Raw genomic sequence first — 8623 nt, forward strand, 5'->3', positions numbered from 1 at the left:
TGACAAATCAAGCTTCTCAGCAATCGCAACTTACTGAAATCCAGACCTCAGTGGAACTACTTATCTCTCTTTTATTACCTGCTGATGCCAAAAAGGGGGGGAAGGTAATTAAGTCCAAATGCAAAACCAACAAGACACTGCAAGGAAAGGATGATGGAAAAGATGACCAAGGAAACTCTGGAATGGGTAGTGGTCATAGTCAAGGTAGAAGGTTTACACCAAGACAAGCTAGTCACAGAACAAGTTCTGATACTGGGAAAAGAATAAGTTCTGCTGATGGTAAAAGGATAAGTTCTGATGAACTTCTAGATCTTGATGAGGAAATGTCAAGACAGTTATTTTTTCAAGAAAATCCAGGGATGGACTTGGAAAGTTTAAAGGAAGAAGAAGCCAGACTTAAATCAGAGAAAGTCACATCTAAATCTGAAGCTTCTGGTAAAAAGTTACTTCCAAAACTTAAAGGCATTGTGATCAAAGAAAGGACACATACTGAAGCAACATTGGCTAGATCACAACCACAGATAGATCCAAGATCCAAGGGTAAAGAAAAGGTTGGTGAACCTATCAAGGCTTATGTACCTCCTGAGGAAGAAGAAATTACTGATGGAAAAGATGATCTTGCTCTGACTTCAAGAAAAGTTCTTAAAACAACCTCTGACATGGCTCAAGTTGTTCAGAGTCAAGAAATTGTAAGTTCTGATATTCAGAAGAAGCAAGTAACCTCTGACAGAGCTCAAGTTAACTTGATATCAGAAAATAGATCAAAGACACTCCTACCAGGATTCACTAAAGCAAAACAGACTCAATCTTTGAAGACTACTGCAAGTGGTTTTGAAGCAAGAGTAGTTACTGGAAAGGAAGCTAGAGATAAAACTGGATTGGGAAGTGCTGATGAAAGAAGAGTACACAACACTACCAATGATCCAACTTCCTTGAGTGAACCAGGTATTGGAGCAACTCCTGAGAGATTGAATCAACTGGAATCTGTACAGATGGTTTACCATACCTACTTGAAAGAATACATCATGTTGTATTTCATGACAGATGGTAGGGTTTATCATATAAGACAAAATGCCATTTCTTTGAAGTATTTTGAAGAATTGGAGCATGTACTTTTCTTACTTCAAGTGGATGACAGAATAACAGAGACTGCTGCAAACTACTTAAAAGAACAGATTCAGAGACAGAAAAGGCTTTATTCTGTTAAGTCTGACAGCATATATGTCCCAAAGTACAGAGATCACAATGGTGATATTGTTGATATGAAGCCTAATACTGCACAGATCAGAACGTATCTTGGAATTAAGGGACTTGAATTCAATCTTGAGTCTGACAAAGCTTATGTCATAAGACTAGATCAGGAGTTGAGAAAAGCAAAGATTAATGATCTCAGAGCTGCAATCTTTCAAACTGGTGAAGATACTGCAGAGCTTAAAGGTGTTAAAAGGAGAATGATTGATGAACTAAGATATGCTGAGAAATGTTTGTTGAAGAACTATCTCAGAACAACTCCTGACATCAGAGAGATCAGAAAATGAAGAAGCCAAGTCGAAGATCTACAAATGCTTAAATTCTGATATTTATACAGATTGAAGTTGTTATCAGAAGTTGAAATTGGTAAAAACTTTAAGGACTGTAAGTTGTAGTTATCTAGTCTATTTATCATGCATTTGTACTTAATGTTTTTGATATCATCAAATATCTGTTAAACTTGTATATTTTGTTAATTTACAAGTTGGGGGAGATTGTTAGATATATTTGATAATGTCATGCTAATATGTTTTATGTTTAGCTTTCAGATCTTACGTGAACAGGATAAATCAGTACTTAACTGTTGATCAGTACTTATACTGGAAGTCAGGACTTAAGGATATCAGTACTTATATTATCAGGAGATAATCATCAGAAGATAGATATCAGAACTTAAGTGCTGAAGGATAATCAGATAAGGACAGTAGCTGATTAAAGGAAAGAAGATCGAGATAAATATAAGAAGAGATATGCATGAAGAAGGAATTCCGTGAAGAATGGAATACTTGGAAGAAAAGATATCTGATTGATATATTTTAGGAAGCAGAATTATATTCCATATCAATTAGCGATTATCTTGTAACTGTGTAGTATATAAACACAGACATAGGGTTTACACTATAAGTGTTATCATTATTAGAAAAGATTATTCATTGTAACCCTAGCAGCTCTCGTGATATTTGTTCATCACTGAGAGGTAACAGTTCCATACTGTAACAGAGTTTATTGTTTCAATAAAGTTTGTTTTCTGTTACTTAAGATCTTAAAGTTTGATTTGAGTGTACTATACACTGTATTCACCCCCTCTACAGTGTGTGTGTGTGACCTAACACGTATCTATACACAGTAATTACTAATGTGAATTATTATTGCACATCTTTTGACAAAGGACAACTGTAATAATTTAAATAATTGGGGGGAAAAGCCCGAAAACTATTTCAACTTCCAGTCCGGGGCCGGGAACTCAACACAATCCAGACTAGGGGCCAGGCAAAGCTCAAATTCTTCTAAATCAACAAACCTTAGTCCTGATTTGTTGAACTCAACACAATCCGGACTGGGGGCAAGCAAAGCTCAAATTCTTCTAAAAACACCTAATTTTAGTCTAGATTGGCTGAACTCAACACAATCCGGACTGGGAGGCAAGCAAAGCTCAAATTCTTCTAAGCCAACAAACCTTAGTCCTGATTGGCTGAACTCAACACAATCCGGACTGGGGGCCAGGAAAAGCTCAAATTCTTCTAAACCAACAAACCTTAGTCCTGATTGGTTGAACTCAACACAATCCGGACTGGGGGCAAGCAAAGCTCAAATTCTTCAAAAAACACCTAACCTTAGTCTGGATTAGCTAAACTCAACACAATCCGGAATGGGAGGCAAGCAAAGCTCAAATTCTTCTAAGCCAACAAACCTTAGTCCTGATTGGCTGAACTTAAGACGATCTGAACTAGGGGGCAAGCAAATCTCAAATTTTTCTAAATCAACAAACCTTAGTCCTAATTGGCTGAACTCAACACAATCCGGACTGGGGGCCAGGCAAAGGTCAAATTCTTCTAAACCAACAAATATTAGTCTTGATTGGTTGAACTCAACACAATCCGAACTGGGGGCAAGTAAAACTCAAATTCTTCTAAAAACACCTAACCTCAATCCAGATTGGCTGAACTCAACACAATCCAGACTGGGGGCCAAGCAAAGCTCGAATTCTTCTAAGCCAACAAACCTTACTCCCCCATCCAGAAAATCTGCATAATGGAGTCGGGGGCACATGATAGTACATGTAGCTCCTACAAGGACCAGGCCCGAACTCCTAACTCAATCCAGTCATGCACACCACTAGTCCTAACTGACTCAGTCCTGCGAGCCCAATCTTTGGAAATCCCAGCACTTGAGGCACTTGCCTAAGCACATGACAGGGACAACTGTCACCCATCAATCATGGGAATAATCAGGGCACGTGTCAGAGGATCCTCAGAACATTCCTCAGCCAGTCCCGCCCCGACACGTGTAACACATCCACTCCAGTCAGGTGTCCTCCGTTCCTAGAACTGACGACTACGATTTAAAGGTACCAACCCCTAAACCATACCCTTGGACTATAAATAATCCAAGGGGAATGATTTTGGGGTTAATCACTCTCTTACACTCATATACAGACACAACCACCTTGCATTCATATATATCTTCATCTTTCCTAAAAGTTAGTTCTTACTCTCACGCCCGGATGCGCCGCGGGACCCAAACCCCCTTCCGGTGTTGTTTTGTATGAACCCCACCACAACTACACCTCCACAGCGGCGAAGGATGCAGGAACGGCGTCGAAGGAGCGGCCCCGCCACCAGGAGTTATCACGCACAAAACTGAGAACAAACTACTTTTGTGGATGGAAGAGGGAAGCACTAATGACATAGTAAGTAGGTGTGAGTATCGGGTGGAATGGACAGATTTAGAGCTTATAGCCATCCAAATTAAATTTAGCGGTTTTATATTTTACTTAACCGTTATCGTAACCATAATCGTTATTTATATAACCAAACCATCCAAATTATAACAGTTTGGGTTGGGCCGTTTTCGTTTAAACCGTTAGGAAAAATATGTGCATATATTTACTAGATAAATTTTTTTGAAATTAATAAATTATCAATTAAACAAATTCATTACGTAATAATCTGGATCGTTTAATTTTAATATTTAACATTCAAGTGGTTAACATAATATGGATTCAACTACTTATAAATATTAATAATTCATGTAATATATGTATTCTAAAAATATATAATTAAAATATTTAAATATATTCAGATGGTTTGGATATAACGGGCGGTATAAAAGATAAATCCAAACCAAACGTTATTTTTCGGATTTTGGAAAAATAAAACTATAACCCTATCCAAACCGTTACAAAACCATAAAATTTCGGTTTGAGCGACTTGAAACAGTTAATTTGGACGGTTATGGAAATTTTTGTTCACCCCTAATTGTGACCCCTAATAATGAGTATTGTTAGAAAATGGAACTTTGAGGCATAATTAGATTATGATCTTGATGTAATTTTCGAAAACTAATAGTTGGAAGTTGTTCCTTACTAGGAGGACTCAAACTTTCATGTTTGGATCTAAGACATTTTCTTAGTGGAATCCATAAATAAATGGAGTTAAAATGGCTAGCTTGAAATCACTACACCATATTTGACCTGTAGCAACACTTTTTTTGGTGTTACAAGCAAAACTGTTACCTTAAATCAGTAAATTTTGATCTGGGGTAACACTTTTTTTTGACGTTGCAGCAGATGATAGTCGATGTTACCATAAATACGATCAAATTGCTATTGTAACATAATATATTGTTCTAGTATTGATATTAAAATAAGTGTTAGCATAAGACTAAATATTTAGGCGGCATATACAATTTTGACCAAAATATTGGGCCGCCAAAAACTAAAACCAGCCCGCTCAACAATTTATCTAAATATCAGTCTTATCTCTCTCCCTCTTATTTTCACTCTCTCCTCCGTCTCTCTCTCTCTCTCTCTCCCTCTCTCTCTCTCAATTCATGTTTAAAAATCAGATAGTTTAATCAGATAGTCTATCTCTCTCTCAAACATACATACACTCACAAATAAATACTCTCAATTAATCGATACGCTTCTCAATCGAGTTTAGAGCTTGGAAATTAGGGTTCTAGTAATTCATCTTCTTGTTTTGATGTTTATTTCCGAAGAAGAGCGCCTCGTTGTCATTCGCTTCGGTCCCGATTGGGATGAAACTTGTATGCAAGTATTTCTATTTAAACCCTAATTTTACTTTCAACTTTTTTTTATCTCTATTTTCTTCTTTTTTGATTATTTATTCAATTGATTGCTAGTAAGGTTGTTTATGATACAGAGTAAACAACATCATACAGAGTACAAAGGAGGGAGTGAAGGGAAGGAGTTTGAGTGTTTGAGGAATGAGTTCAAAAAAAATGGCTCCATGATTGTCCTTCCTCGTTTACTGGTCTGTCACTCAACAGCCCCTTTTTCTTATTTTTCTTATATCTTGATTCTTTTATGTTTATATAGATACATTTTTATGCAATTATAGTTAGAACACAACTGAGAATTGAGTTCTTGATTTTCTTGAAAATGGAAAGAACACATCTAATTCAGTACATGGTGTAACCACTGTTGTTATTGTGGATATATTGGGCTCGGCTGCTATTTATACAGATTCTATTTCTACTCCTGGTTCTGGTGTTTTTGTTGAGATTAGCGTGTCTTATGTTGATGCTGCTTATGCCAGTGTATGTATTTCTATCTATTATACCCTGTTTCAATTAACTCTTGTTGATGCTGGTGAATTTTTTTACAACTTTTGTTAAATTATGCAATCCTTTTGTCCACTCTTACGTTTGCATAAATTCACAGATATCTCAACTGGACTCATTTCATATTTAATTTGGTGTGACTTATTTATTTCGAGTTTTGAATTTTTAGTTAGTTATAGTTTAACTATTCATTTGGGGGGTTTTTGGTACAGTGGATTGATAAAGAAGGGAAGACTCCGCTTATTTCAGGTTGTATGAACCCAAAGCTTCTTAATGCTGCCAACACTTTGATAGAATTGGGTTCCCAACTACCTGATTTATGTAATTGATTATCTTTTGATGGAATGTTTTAGGTCGGCATGATGGGACTCCGCTGCATCATGCTGCCAAAAGAGGTCTTGAACAGACTATTAAGTTGCTTCTTTCACATGAAGGTAAGTTATTCAAGTAAAGGAATGATGTTTGGAGTTTAGTATTTGGCGGATATTTTGTGTTAGACTGTGGGTTTTATTCTTTGGTGATAGTTTTATTACTTACTGAGTTTTTTATGTATGTAAATTGGCAGATATTTAAGTCTTGCCTCTGGAAATAGAATATGTCATATTTGAGGAGTCCCAAGTATAGTTTGGTGCGCTTAGCTTTTATAACAATGGCATCTGGGATATTAGCATCAATTTTATGCAAAAAGGAAAAGATATGTAAGCATTTAAATTACTCCTTGTGTGTAAGTATACATATGGTGATATCATTTGAGATGCTGACAGTGATATTTGGTTCAAAGAAATGGCAAACAGGACCTGCTGAACATACTAGGATCAATGTTTATTTTTCTACAATTTTTAGGAACCTACAACTGCACATCAGTACTATCAATTATAGCTATTGAGCGCAATGTTGTATACAGAGAAAGGTTTGCTGGAATGTACTATGCATGGATTTATTCCTTTGCACGGGTAAATTATATGAATCTTTAAAAGTATACATCATATTGTTCCAGAATTTCCAAGTCATATTCTCTTTGATGTTTTTTTGTTAAGTTGTTCTCTTTAATGTTAATTGAACCTCAGATGTTAACATGCGATCATATCTATTTTATATCCTTATGTGGCAGGTGATCATTGAAATTCCTTATATATTCCTTCAAGTAGGGATATATGTGATAATCACATATCCAGCAGTAGATTTTTACTGGTCTCTATATAAAGTAGCGTGGTATTTCTTCACAATGTTCTGTCACGTCTGATTTTACAAATAATGATCAGCATGCTGCAGGACTTTTAGTTGCAGGGTCTATCTATTAGTTAGCTGCTAATAATGATTATCATTCGTTGCATATCGTAGCATTTAATATAACTAACAAGGTGTTCTCGAGATTAGCAGTGCCTAATGGGATTTTTGATTCAAGATGTACATTTCGGAGACTTGGGATACATGAGGGGTGCCTTTGTCTGATAAAAATGAATGTTTTTAATACTATAGCTGAGTTGTTGGTTATGAAAATTATAATCCATGGATTATATATAGGCTCCATACCAGCAGTTCTTGGTCAATTTTCAAGGTGATTTCTATCATCTTTTGCTGTCCAAAGCATATCTATTTTATTATTTCAGTTCCATTTTTTATCCTTTTTAAATTATTGTTTTTGTTTGATATTTACAGCCATGGACTGCGAACTGGGATTTTATGAAGCAATTAAACTCGTGTTGATAAAATTTGCTCCAACACTTCCTGACATACAAGTACAATCAAATATTATTGACTTGCTATGTTTTTAAAACAGTCCTGGTTATACAAGGGAACAATGCATATAATTTCATTGTGTGTGTTCACTCTTAAGACTTTCACATTAACCTAATAATGGGACATAAATCGTTTATCCACTTAATATGGAATATCTATCAATCTGGATTACCGAAAAATACTTAATCCCTCATTTGGGTCTATGTTCAACTGATTTTGCAATCATTTCTGTAGAGAATCTTGCTTAGTAATAACACTTTAACTATCACACGTATCAATACTCTAGAAACTGAATGTTATCATTTGCATAGATATGTAGACTCTTACATGTTACTATCACTCTTAGTCTGTCATATTAGGGTCTGTGTTCTGTATTAATTTTCACATTAATTTTAGTATGTTCAAAAGATAAGATGTGCTTAGAGATCTATATATGTTTGGCATCCTATTCAGGTTCAATCTGCAGCATCATTTTGTAGCACTTTCCTAGGGACAGCAGTGTGGATACCGTGTGAGGTTCTTAAACAACGGTTGTAGGCTGGCATATTTGACAATGTATGAGAGGCTATTTTTGGTACTTGGAAGCAAGATTGTCTAAAGGCTTTTTTCTGTGGGACTGGTGCCACTCTATGCCGTGAGGTGCCTTTCTAGGTTGTTGGAATGGGACTTTATGCTTAACCTGTTTGTATTAATGTGTCGTTGTGAAGTGCAATGACAAAAATAAATGAATTAGTGTTTATATTAATTTCTAGTGGGCTTTTTGGTTAGTCTTTTAACTTTGCCTTTCTTATTTTAAGTTAGGTTTGATTTTTGATGTAATTTATTTTTGTTTTTTGTTTTTTCTCTTTTTTTTCTTAGAGCATGTTCTAAGAGAAATTTTGAGAAGTGACTCGTGTAAATTCTTTCTCTTTTATATATTTTACGAGGCTTAGACCTCATTTACCGTAAAAAAAATACGAGAGTGTTAAAAAAATGTTACAATAAGATATAAAAATATTACCAAAAGATTGAATTGAGTGTTACAATAGCAAATATGGTGTTATAAAAA

The 8623-nt window shown here is 35.5% G+C and overlaps 1 long non-coding RNA gene across 1 annotated transcript; it reads left to right on the forward strand.

Annotated features, from left to right (window-relative positions):
- The first annotated feature begins 6075 nt into the window (after positions 1–6075).
- Positions 6076–8326, forward strand: LOC141661717 (uncharacterized). The gene is made up of 4 exons (XR_012550097.1): positions 6076–6269; positions 6401–6533; positions 6617–7393; positions 7495–8326. It is a non-coding gene; the product is annotated as an uncharacterized LOC141661717 (long non-coding RNA).
- Positions 8327–8623: the final 297 nt, after the last annotated feature.

This window comes from Apium graveolens, chromosome 5 (genome assembly GCF_009905375.1).
Source record: "Apium graveolens cultivar Ventura chromosome 5, ASM990537v1, whole genome shotgun sequence".
Classification (NCBI taxonomy): Eukaryota; Viridiplantae; Streptophyta; class Magnoliopsida; order Apiales; family Apiaceae; genus Apium; species Apium graveolens.